Source organism: Carettochelys insculpta, chromosome 15, assembly GCF_033958435.1.
Source record: "Carettochelys insculpta isolate YL-2023 chromosome 15, ASM3395843v1, whole genome shotgun sequence".
Classification (NCBI taxonomy): Eukaryota; Metazoa; Chordata; order Testudines; family Carettochelyidae; genus Carettochelys; species Carettochelys insculpta.
Window position 1 is genome coordinate 20,658,053 of NC_134151.1, and position 13,802 is coordinate 20,671,854.

The following is a 13,802-nucleotide window of genomic DNA, read 5'->3' on the forward strand; positions in this document are numbered from 1 at the left end:
GGCATGTGCGGCGGGGGGAGAGGAGGCGGGGGCGGAGGACAGCAAGGTCTGGGGCTGCTTCCTCCTCCCCTGAGGGCAGCTCCTCTTCCGTGAATAGAAGGTGGTCAGCTGCCTCCTGCATAGCATTGAGCAGGGCAAGCACTGCTCCTGCAGGGGCGGCTGTGTGGACCTCTGGCTGCTGCTGCTGCTGCGGGGGGTCCATACTATTTCGATGAGGTGTGCGTGCCTGTGGCTCTGCAGACCGTGTGCTGTGCAGGCTGAGTGTGTCTGGGAGGGGCCCTTTAAGGGAGCGAATAGCTGTTGCCCCGGAAGTGCTAGTCCGCCCTGTGACCCTGTCTGCAGCTGTTCCTGGCACCCTTATTTTGATGTGTGCTGCTTTGGCGTGTAGATGCTCCCTTGCAGCGCCTACTTCGATGTGGTGCTGCCCAACGTCGACGTTGAACGTCGACAGCACCAGCCCTGGAGGACGTGTAGACGCTATTCATTGAAATAGCTTATGTAGCATACATGTGAAGACGTAGCTTTGGAGGCCAAGGTTCAAGTACTTCCTTTGCTACAGACTTCCAGTGTAACCTTGGGCAAGTCATTTATTCCCTCTGTGGCTCATTTCCCATCTGTAAGATGAGACTGATAGCATTGCCCTGTCTTGCAAGGCTATTGTGAGAAGAAATGTATTAAAGCTTGTGAGATACAGTGGTGGGGGTTGTGTAAGTGCCTTACATAGTGAACATGAAAACACACTGGGCCAACAAAATGCCTGCCCTGTGGGAAACTGTTTTGCATTGTTGAGGCTCTGCAGCCAGAAAGCTGCCCTGAAAGGAAAGCATAGCTCCCCCAGGGCAGGGATAAAATCAACCGTAGGGTTAGACCCATTGAATAGGAAGGGACAAAACTCACCTGGCTTGTGGGTGGAGTGTTGTTCCTATGGGACTGCTGAAGCCAGGATAATTTGGAACAACCCGTAAGGTTACTACTTCCCCCCTATTCTCCTCAGGTCCTAAGATCTCTGCAGTTGTGGGTCCTGCAAACCTGAGGAGACATTTAAAAAGCAAAACTGTCTTCCACAAGCATCCAAACGACTTGACTCTGCTCAATGAGTCTAGAAATCTCACCAGAACATGAGATTTCCAATTCTTACTGTCCTCACCCAGGATATGCCTACCTGCAATAGGCCTTTTCTCCTGGTATTCCAGCCTTCCTGATCAAAGAAAAAAGCTAGCAATGCAAAAGAGTGTTAAAATGAATAAATTGGGCTGAACAATCTTTGTCACATTTTTCACATCTCAAAAAAGGGTGTAATTCAGAATTAAGAGTCAAGGGTTTCCAATTTCGCCAAAACTCTTTCAATGAACATTACAAATATGAGTTTCTTACTTCTGAAATGCAGAAAAAAGAGCGTCTCACTCTATTACTGGTCTTTTAACATGCACTTTTCAGGGGAAAACCTTCCTTCTAACTTGGTTACCTCATAGCTTTGCACTTTGAGGGAGAAATAGAATCATAAGACTAAGTTAAAGTTTTACATCATGACAAGTCTGTGCTTTTTTATTATGACTTTGGGAGGTTTAAACATTCTGAATATTGCATGGTAGGTGCCCAAGGAAGTAAACCTCAACAGGAGAGTAACATTCGATTTTTGCCTCTAATAATATAATTGTTATGAACTCAATTCTATCAGACTTTTAATAAAAGAAAAAAAATGGAATTTGCTAGTCATGTAAATGTCAGTATAATTCTTTGTTTCTTCCCATTTGGATTTTTTTTTTAAAATTAGGTCTGTCAACAGATTAGATCTGAGATGTATTTGTCACATATATTTCTACTCGGCAATATTATTGCTGTCCATATGGCTTGGATTGAATTGCTAATGGGCTTTCAGCTTTCCTTGATGGTGTTCAACCCACGGTTTTCAAGACATCCCAAGGATTGTTATATGACACCCAGTTCTAAATCACTTCTGCAGTAATCTGATTCACGGACTGTTGTCCAGGCTATTCGAAACTGCACCAATTTTAAGGGCTGCTGGAGGGATTAGTCTGGCACCTGAGGATTGTGTATAACTGCTCTGGCCATGACTCCTCTTCTTTGGTTCTGCCAACACCAGAACCTGCAAGGAATCCTTGCTTACACTAGCCTAAAGTGTTCTTTGTGTTGCCAGCATACCTCAAAGAGGATTTCTATGGGTCAAAGATCTCTTTATCTTTTGGAGTCACTCTTTCTTCTCTTTGGGGAATATACAGGCAGAGAAGAGTTTGGATCAATTTTGTGGTTTCTGAGAGCAAAATCATCCATTTGACATCACTCTAAATTTTGTTGGTCAAATTCTGTTCTCAGGAACATGTATGTAAATGCAAAATAACCCTAGATTTACATCAGAAAATGAAAGCAGACTAGGGCACTTATCTGCAAGGTACTTTGGAAATGCTCATTTAAATCATTAATATTTTTAAAGTAAGTTTGTGGCTTTCAGACGGAACACCACATTCTGTAATCACTGAGCTGAACTGCCTTGTGGCCAGTCAAAGTCTGAGCGGGAGATTCCTAGGTGGTGCTTTTGAGTAAATAGGCTGGGGTGAGCAAACTGAGGATTGGGCCCTCTTGGAGAGCATGAAATTTCATTGGGGGAGTGCAGCACAATCAGCTGCTGGGTCTCAGGCTCAGCCATCTAACTAAAAATGTTGAACTATGTTATTGGTTTTATGTATGTGTAGTCACATTTATATACTGATTAATAAAGTTTTTACATTCTACAGACTCATTTTCTTATATATGCCAAAAGGGTTTTTTTCATATAATCATAGCCAAAATATCCATTGGATTGGATTACATTAGACAGGTTGTGCGGGGGCAGGGGAGGAGTGGAAGGGCTGCTGATGGCCAGGAGAAAAAGTGAGGCCCCAACATAAAAATTTGCTCAGCCCGGCAATAGGCAAAAGTTTCTCTTATGAATATGTATTGAGCCATCCCTTGGTGTTAGGAAGGAAAGCATTCATGGCCCTGTCTCTCTTGTATGAAGTTTAAAATCAATGGCTTAATCACCTGAAAAGATTAAAGATCCAGACAGAAGAGTACAAACCTGGGTAAGTTCTAACATAGGTTATTCTATTCCACCCGGTTACATTCTCCATGTATTTGAACTGGATATGATATTATTCGTTTCCTGTGATACACTGTTTTGTAGTGTGTTGCTTGGCATTATTCAATACGTATTGTGTTCCACCTGAGAAGTGGCTGCATTACAGTATTTTGCTGACTAAAGTGACAACTCTAACTTTAATGTTTGTGCCTAGTAGTATCTTTATCATAGTGGCACATCAACAGAGAGTTCAGAACTTTGAGATCTGTGGGCTGAAGGATACTGTGTAACTACTAAAAATTTCATTCACACATATTTTAACTCACTTTATGTTGTCATTATTATTCTTTATTTCTAAACTCCCACAGTGTGCTGAACGCTATATGTGCCCCAAATGACAAATCAGCTCCTAGCTCAGGGAATTTTGAGTTGAAGGGTGAGACAAGACATACTGTTCTGGGAGATGCAGAGGATGGAGCAGTGAGCGTTACTTTCAAATTAGGAGGTAAATGTCAGTTTGGATAACATGAGTCACTTTCAGGAGCTGGTGGAAAATAGCAGCTTATTTTCAGGCCATGTGCCTTTCAGGTCTGGGCAGAACTGAGGTGGTAAGTGTGTTTCCATATACCCTAGAATTTAATTTCTCCCTTACGGAAGGGTAGAAGCTGTAAGGAGCTTTAACCTAGATATGCTTTTGCTTATAGACAGATTTGTAAAGCAAGTGGCACTGAGCTCCTGGGATGGATTTAAGACCTGCTGAATTTTCTCACCATCCAGACAGTGCTGCTGACTGGTGGGGGAATATGTGAGCAATTCCTGAATAACTCAGACAGCCAGAGGCATTCCTAGGCATAGGCACACATAGCTCAAACTTACATCACTTTCAGGGTCCAGTGTTGAACCTCTGATGTCAACAGCAGCCTTCTTTTCTGAGGCCTCATTGCATGTCTGTCAGAAAGTACTGACTGGGAGTCTTTCCAGAAGGAGCACCATGAATGTATGTTTCAACTGTGCTGTTAAAATCAGATCTGATTGGAAATAATCCTAAATAATCAAATTGGAATCCAGAATCATAGATTCTAAGGCCAGAAGGAAACATTATAATCATCTGTTCTGACCTCTATAACAGAGGTCACAGAACTTCCCCAAACTCATTTCTGGAGCAGATATTCTAGAAAAAGCTTCCAATCTTAATCTGAAAATTGTCATTGATAGGGAATTGAGAATCTGAGCCTCTTTACATTTTAAGGTTTACCTACAGCCAGTATTTTGGCGCTGCCTATTCGAGGCTATGTCTAGCTTACCGAGAATTGTCAGCAAAAGATATGGAACCTGCACAAAGCATCTGCATATCTCCTGACAACGCTTCTGATAGAAGATTTCCCAACATTTGGCCCATCCACATGGAGCCAAATGTCAGGAAAACTCCCACTGCCAACACCTCTTTTCTTCCTCGTGGAATGGGGACGATGGAGATGTCAGCAGAAGGCTCCCAGAGTGGAAGACTTCTATCAGGAGACCTCTGGGCTCCTACCAGAAGCCTGCCATTAAGACATAGCCAGAGGTATAAAGGTAAGCTGCAAAACTCAGATTCAGATCCAGGTTTGGATGCCAACACCTGTACAAGGATTTGAGATGGAGACCATCTCTAATAAAACACAGAAGCCTGCCTGAGTGTCTCCATAGGACATAATCTCTTCAGATTTCCTTATTTCCTAGTGGGCTGCATGTAATAAATAGTTTATGATTTTTACCTTTCCCCCTACATCGTCATTAGCTGGAGAGGAATAACATGATTGGGGTATATTGTATTGTTCTGGATATTCAATATGGTGTAATCATTTTTGACTGAGACTGAGATTTTCAGAGCTAACTAGAGGATTTAGACATATAACTCCCAATGTGATTAATGAGATCTGTGCAGCTAAATCCCCCAGTTAGCTTTGAAAAATCTCATCTTTGCCCACCACTGCATATACAACTTCTCCACATATTTGTGCAATGGCTGGATTATATCTGTGTCTGGCAACCAACTGTACTACTGCATATGGCACTTGAGCTGACAACTATGATGAACCGAAGTTCTCTGTAAGCCTTCCACTATTTGCACATCATTTCTTGGTGCTCATGTTTGATTCCTGGTTTCTTGTAATTTGTAAAAAGAAAAAATGGTTTCAGAAGTTTGAAAAACCACATTACTCAGTAGAAATAACTTTTATTGAAACTTTCTGGTTAAAGCAATATAAAATGTCCATTTCTCAAACTTTTGCTGTATCATGTACTTGCAAGAGGGCTTTAAGGTCAAAGGCCAGCATCAAAGGAAAATGCAGGGCAAGGTTAGTGGTCCTGCAACCTACATATCAGAATGCAGGCTATAGAAAGTGGAAGACAGTAACCTACATTCTGTGGGGACTGGACCCCTACTGTTTATGAGGGTATTTAGGTAGTGTGATTAGTTTTTTAAAGTTCGCCTCTTTCAGCTCAGGACTGGATTATTGTTACACCTACCCTAGAGTGCCAATTAAAAAGAACCCCAATGCAATTCTATAAAGGCCATGAAAATAAGCTTCTGTCGTATGTCATGAACTGTTTCCCTCTGTGTCACAATTGATTGTTTTTTAAGAAGCCCTTGTGAACATGGGAAGCAGATCTCTCCAGCCATCTATAGGGTGTGTGGGGAAAGGGACATATCTGTAGGGCATGTCTGCTCCTGCTAGTGGAAAGTCATTGAAACAGGTGCTATATTAATATTTATAATTTCTCACTAAAACAATATTTGCTCTGATCGTGTGCAATGCCACACTTGGGAAACTTCCCTTGAAAAGGTTCTCAAGTGCTCTATTTCACTGTTCCTGGAGTAGATACTTTGCAATGTTTTATATATCACACCGAGATGAGACAGATATGTCCCTTTCCCCACACACCCTATAGATGGCTGGAGAGATCTGCTTCCCATGTTCACAAGGGCTTCTTAAAAAACAATCAATTCTCCATTTCTAACATTGCCAGCAGGCACGCTTGAGGGAAGCCATCACCATCAGTGTGGACACTGTGATCCCTGAGGAGGCCTGCAGAACTCAGCATGCCTCATGCTTTAAGTGATGGGAATGGCATGACCTGCTGCTATTTCTGTGCCTCCAGCATGCTAACCACTCTGACAATTGCTGGAGATCTGTCCAGAGAGGAAATTGCGCCACATGGAGTTGACTGGAGATGGTTTTAGGACTATTCCCTGGGGATCTGTATACCTCTGTATAGCAGGCACAACCTTTGGCAAATTTAGCCCCTATTTATAAATATCTGCTGATTCGTGTCAGTGTGTAATTATCAGTCTATTGATTGTTTTCAATGGCGTAATCGAGGCAGTCATATATATTACAGGTTGGACCTGCTGGGTCAGCACCCTCAGGACCTGACTGATCCCAAAGGAGGGAATTTGCCAGTCCAAGAGAGGTCCCCTGGCAGCCACCCCACCACCCATCCCCACATCTAGCTTCACTCCTGGCCATGGCCAGGCTGCTGTCCCTGCAGCTGCACATCAGCTCTGGTTCTGGCCCTACTGCCACAAGCTAGCTCCAACCCAAGCTGGGTTGCTGGCCCCAGCCTGCTACAGCTGGATGTTTGGCCTTCTTCCCACTGGGATTGCTGGTCCAGGAACATCTGTGGTCCAACATGACCATGGATGTTGCTGGACCATAAAGTCCAAGTTTAGCCAGTTTAGGGATGTGCCACCTGTACCACTTATATTTAATTGCTGCTGATGTTTACTCTCCCACTCTTTCTTATACAATTTGTCTTCTCGGATTGCTATAGCTCTTTGTGTCTGGGGCCACATATATTTGTACTTTGCCTAGGATGGTGGAGCCTCAGTCCTAATTGGGGCCTTTTAATGCAACTGCACTATAAGTGTGTGATCTGGCACCTAAATAGTACAGTATTTTTCCTTCTGCTGGGATGAATGATTGTAAAATAGGAAAATGAGAGAAGATGACTAGTGAACCTGCATAATGAATTTTTAAATGAATGCTAAAATTTGCGAGGCATTGGGAATATTGTCACAAATAGCCAACATTTGTCCAGCTGATCCTAAGTAATGAACAATAGGGCTTAATGATCTTTAAGGACCTGAATGTACCACTGTTATTCACAGAACTATTCATGACCCACTTCTTTTTATGGTTTCATAGACCTCAGAACTAGGGAGGACCACTGTCATCAGCTAATCTTACCTCCTGTGTATGGAGTCCCTGACATCGCGGATTGTAGTTACTTCATCAGGCCAAACAACATGTAATTGATATAAAACATACTAGATTCAAAAATCAACCTCCATCCACTATGCCCAATGCCCTCTTTAAGGTAAGTGAGCACTGCCTTGCACCAATCTTTCCGTTTAAAAAATAGAAAGGGAGAGAGCTAAGAAATTAGGAGATAAGGTTACATGTTTCAGGCAAGGCTTAGACCATCACTTAGATAACAATACAATATTCCTATCTTCCAAGCCCCTGATCTAGTTATAATATACCATGTATAGTTAAAATTTATCAGAGACATAGTCAAGGCCACTGACAGAGAGTAATCACTCAGGGGCTTGGCAATTTAAAAGGGACTTGGGCCCCAAGCCACCACTACTGCTATCACAGTAGAGGCCACACATGGCTCAGTCTGTGAGTCATTAACTGCTGGCTCAGGGCGGGGCAGTGCATCCAGTCTATGCAACACTGTGGGCTGGCTGCCCCAGCCCTGCCCCTTTCAGGGGACCCAGAGCTGAGTGCCCCTTCCCCATTGCTCAGAGCCCAGCATATTCTGTTGCCGACCCTGTGCATACCCCAGCAAGCAAGAGGTTAAAAAAATAATTTTTGCATAGGTGTGTATCTTGGAACTGATTTGTGGAGCTCAAGTGTTGCCTGGTCTTTAGAGCAGGACTCTGTGGTTCCATTCCTGGTTCTGGCACTCGTTTGCTCTATGAGTGTTGATTGAATCTGCCAGTGCTCGGTGCTGCAGGACAGGTCAGTGCTGTGATTCTGCCAAATGAATGTAGTCATATGTACCCCAGAGGGCTGTATTCAGTCTTAATGAATAAATGGGTTTAGTTAATTGGAGCTCTTCAGATTAAAGGTGCTATGTTCTAGGAATACAATGCATCCCACCCTGCCCTGAAAATGTATGTGCAACTCCCATTAGTGAGCATGGGGAGCTTATTACATGCACTGAGCAGAAAGCAAATCCTTGAATATTTGTCTATATATAGTGTAAGCATGAGAGTTTCTCTTCCTCAAAAGTATATGAAAAAAAACACCCTATAGCTATACACTGGCCATTCTGAGCACTACAAGTGATAAAGAGGTCTATAAAAAGTATCTGAGGGGCCTATCCAGCAAGCACTAGGGGCCCCACACAGCAGCAGCATCCTGGGGACCTCTCAATGCCGCAGTGCCCCAGGGCAGTTAGGTTTTAGTTCGGGTGTATATAGTAAAAATCACGAGCAGGTCACAGACCATGAATTTTTTGATTATTGCCCATGACCTGCCCATGACTTTTACTAAAGAGTCTAATAAAATGTAACATCAAACAAACTAAATCTTAGCCTTATTTATACACTTTCGTTTGAGCTGGAGATCAAAGGGAGGGTGTGAACTGACTACTGCAAGTACCCTGTGGGAAAATAGCATGTCATCATGTAATTAAAGACAGTGTCATAATGCACGCAAATCTGAAGCAGAGAGGGACAAAGCGCCATTGGACAAGTTACCTTCATGCTGGCATTTCCTCACTTCCATGGTGCGGGTCTCCACACCCTTCAAAATATTCTTCTCACGTAGTTCTCTGTATGTAATTAGTAGAGATAGTAGAATTATTATTTTCCTATGTGACCCTTTCTCCTGTTTGCAACTTGTTTACTTTCTGTTTGGTACTAGATACAAGAGGGGGACAGGGCTTGCCAATCAGTTCAGTGCTAAGCCAATGTCTTTGTATGAACTAATTAACCGCATCAGCGACCAAAGATCCATGGGAAACAAGCATACAGTTGCCACAATGGCTCGGCGATTCAGACCTTTTGTTTTTCATGCCCTGTTCTGACATGAACAAATCTTGACTTTATGGCTTGTTTGAAACTGCTCATTGCTACTTTTTGCTATTTGTGATGTGCGATGGGTCACTGTGATAGACCCAGACCAGTTGTTTGCAGTAGTCTGGTAGAAGGCAAATATAGTGGCCAGAAGATGAATAGGTTTCTGTTCCCTGAGGGGCACAGGCTACTCCAGAGCAATCAGGAATACACAAAACCTATTAAGTCAAGCAGGTACCAAGAAACACCTGGAGTCAATTCAGAACTTGCTAGAAGCTGTGAAGAGAGATAGGCTAATCAGAACACCTGCAGCCCATTAAGCACTTTCTGGGGCCATTTTAAAAGGCTCTCCTCTGGGGAGCATGGTGTACTAGAGACTGGGAGTAAGGAGGAGTGATGTGGCTGAGCCAGGCCAGGCCAGGCCAGGCCAGGCACTGGAGGAAGGTGCTAGGAGGGGCTGCTTGGGGAAGTTGTCCAGGACATGGCTATTGTTCTGGTAGTGGAGGAAAAACTGCCCATTGCTGCTGCCATTAGGGTTCCTGGGCTGGAATCTGGAGTCGAGGGTAGGCCCAGGATCCCCAATCCTCACCATAGCACTGTAGCAAAACTCCCTGAGGGAAGACTCAGAGTAAGGAAGACTCTCTCACCAAACACTATTGACTGGTATAGGATAGAGTTGGGTCTCAGTAGGCTGATTCTTGACTCCACAAAAGAGAGGTGATGCTGAGGCTCACAGTGAGTCTCTGAGGCAAGCTATAAGTGCTGAGACGTGCAGGTCCCCTGAGACCAAGCTGGAGCTCTGCTGCAGGCACCTACATCACATGCTATGGTTTCTGATTCTGTGATTAACCTTTTTTACAACTGAAGATTAATTCTGTTGTTTGGACATGAATATGCCCCTACCCTTGTGAATATGGATATGAAGAACAAACATTCTTCAAACACTGAGGCAGGTGAAAGCCCAGTAGCAAAAATGTTCATGGAAAGCCAATAGCATAGAATCTCAAACTGACTAACTCAAGCACCTGTTCAGAGAATTGGAAATAATGTTTGCAGATATTATTCTAGAGCACTTGACCAGATCTACTAATAATGAGTGATGTTCTTTTCCCTTTAGCACTGAAGGCTGAAGTTGAGGGAACAAGATGAGTCACTGTTTAAGCAAACAAATAAATCATTTACTTTTGGTGGGGGAAAAGTATCTCTTCTTCAACCAGTTAATTGCTTCCAGTGCTTGATGATGAAGAATCTAGGCTTGGGAAGAGGGGGATGATCATGTTATCCTTTAAATCTCTCCTTCAAACTCGGACCTCATGTGGCATCTGCAAAAGACAGTGAGACAAGGCATTTTATGTGCTATGACTTCTGATGAATAAATTAATCATAATCATTGTTTTGGTCCTTTGACTTCATCTGTTGGATGGTTGTATCCACCTGTTATCCCTCTTCATATTCTCCAACTGCAGGATCTTTGGAGCAGAGACCATCATTTCATTGGAGTAGCACTAGTATAATGAGGGTCCCCAAATGCATCTAGAGCCTCTATCCACTCCTGCCACATAAGTGATAAATTATAGTGAACAAATAAAGTTACACAAATGACAAGCAGTCCTGTGGCACTTAGAAACTAACAAATTTATTAGGGCATGAGCTTCTGTGGATGGAATCCACTTCCTCCATTCATCTGAGGAAGTGGGTTTTACCTATGAAAGTTCATAACCTAATAATTGTGTTAGTTTCTAATCCGTCACAGGACTGCTTATCCTTGGTGAAGCTACAGACCACCATGGCTTCCCCTCTGAGACAAATAAATTTAGCCATAGAAGTAACAGAGCTGAGGCAGAATCTGCCACACTACTTATGAACATCTCTAGACTTTGGGTGTGCCTGCTAAATCCACACATCACTTCTCTTCATAATGGACTGAAACAAAAACATTGGATCTGAACACCGCGGCATGCAGGAGAGTTTGGAATGCAAAATTACTTTCCCCTACATTATTTTTACTGAAAACAGTAACACAGAACATGCTTCACACAAAATGCGAGGCTGGAGAAGTAAACACATGGATAATAAAGCAACAGTAAGAACTCTGGAGATTTATGCCTGGATTCATTTGTACAAACTTCTGCCCCCTCAGTACTACTCTCCAACTCTCCATTAAAATGCCTTCATAAACAGCTTTCAACATCTGTCCCTTACTACCAGATTGCCCTTCATTTTAGACTCCTATTCACCTTGATTCCATACAAACCTACTACTACCACTTTTATTATTGTAAATGATGTTGCTGAAATCACACAGATTGGAGAAGCTGAGGTTATTGTCTGTGCTAATAAAATGAACGTGACATAATTGTAAGCCTTCTGTGCTGCTATTTTGTCTTGGGTGTTTATATCCCACTGCGGCTCTCTTTTGAGTTGGTAGCACTTGGAAGGCACAGTAGAAGGTGTTACATTTAAAGGTGCCAACAAATGCCACAGTTAATTCTTTAGAAGCAACAAAGGAAAGGAAAATTAAATAAAAAATTAGATGCTAGAGAGGGAAATCAAACAGCTATGAACAGCTATATGGGTCATTCGCTATGAAGATCCAGTGAATGAAATGCAGAGACTTCTCCCCTCCTTCCTCTCTCCACTTTCCTAGCCATGCCTTAGGAAACTTGAATTGTGAATATGAATAAATTGAAGATGCTTTATGGAAAACAAGTTGCATAACATATCAATTTTACAGTTATATTCTGCTGGATTTATACATCATATTTTGGTGCATGTATCATCCTTGTATGTGAAGTTAGAAATATGAAGTGTGAGTCTGTTTATAGTTTTAAATGTATTGATGAAAACCATTACTGATGTCTGAGGAGCCTAATGGCTTGGTGATCAACTCAATGACTTGTAAACAGCCTTGTTTGTCCTGTTTGCCCAAGCAGGAGTTGGTGCTAGGAAGACATGTGACCATACCTCCTGGCATTGGAATCCATCTTAAACCTAGTAGCTTTCCATGAAAGAGGGCATGCAAAACAAAGGTTTCCCTCCCGGGGGGGGGAGCAGGGGAAGTATATTTAAACTATAGGAAGTTAACTGCCCTTTCTCTTCAGCTGGACTTTGAAACTGCCCAACACAGTCTGCTTAAGAGGGTACTTAAAGAATGATGAGAGGTTGGAGACCCAAGGTGGTGTGAGTCTGATATGAAGTTTATACCTGAAATATGCACAGCTGTTCAGGGTAAGGATTTCCCTGTAATACGTTTTCTAGTGAATTACCATTAGTTATGCATTTTCTACCCATTTTAATTTAGTAACTTAGGTTGATATCTCTGTTTTCACTTGCAACACTTAAATCTTGCTTTTCGTGCTTAATAAAACTCTTTTGTTTACTATCAGGCTCACTGTAAATGATTGTTACCTGGAGGAATTAACCACTATACATAGCACTCTTTCACTGATAAAGGGAGCTTACCTGATGAGATTTCACTGTGTAAAACTTTTACACGGAGAAAGATGGATTTATTTGGGGGTTTGATCCCTTTTGGGGGATTGATTTCCTGGGTGCTGTGCTCTAGAACCACATCCTCCAAGAGCTGAAGAGATTCAGTGTCTGCGTTGCTCTTCAGTGGGGATGGTAACCCCCAACTCTGTGCCTCATCTGTGGGAGATGAGAGGATCTGGCTCAGCAGGATAGTCGGGAGCCGCTTAGCTCAGGAAGGCAGATATCAGTGTCATGATGAGCACACAGACAAACAATGCTAAGGGCATTTCTGCGACCCCACCCCATCACATGCAGCCTGTTTTGGAAAGCCAGTGAGCAATCTTGTCCCTCTGTCAGGAAACTGGGGCCATTTCCCTATAGGGGAGACTTTGCAAAATAGCCTGCTCCAGAGCAGAGCCCTTAAGCCTGCTGCTTCGTGTGTGCTATCCAGCTGGGAGCAAGGGGTCTGTGCAGTTGTGCACACATGTGGGGATGGCTCTCAAGAAGGTCATTAACAGTGAAGGTGGAGAAGCAACTGCCCTGGGGCCCAGCAACTTAAAAGGGCCCACAGCTCTGAGCTATTACCACTGCTAGCTTGGCAGCAACAGTGGCTGGAGCCCCAGGCCCTTTAAAGCACCACTGGAGTACTCAACCGCATGCACCCTGCAGCCCAGTGGCACTGAGGGGCCGGCTGGAGGAGGTTATGTAGTAGGGGCTTGATGCTTCCACGACGCAAGTTTGGAGCGTTGCACTTATAAGTGCTGTGGGTAAAGTGATGAGCAGAACAAAGACAGCAAGGGAACAACGCGGGTGGAAAAAAGCTACTCCTGCTTAGTAGCAGGCCTAAGGCGGAGAGGGGAGCATGTAGCAATACCCTCCATTTGCATAATGAGGACTGCACTCGAACCCATGTCTCCTCAGCAGTAGCAACTGCTGAGAGAACTCCAGGAAGTGGCATGGTGGGAGGGACCATCAGCCATGTGCTTCCCTACAATCCCTCTGGCCCACCCTTGCTCCACCCATGCCCCTCCCCTATCCTGCCCTGCTCCACCCTGCCTGTCTCTTCCTCTGGAAGTGCCATGCCATTGTTGGTGAGTGCAGGGACGGTCCCTTCCTGCCCTCGGAGCTGAGCAGCCCAAGAGCAGAGTAAGCTGGTCTCAGGCACTGCCACTCCAGGGGAGGCATG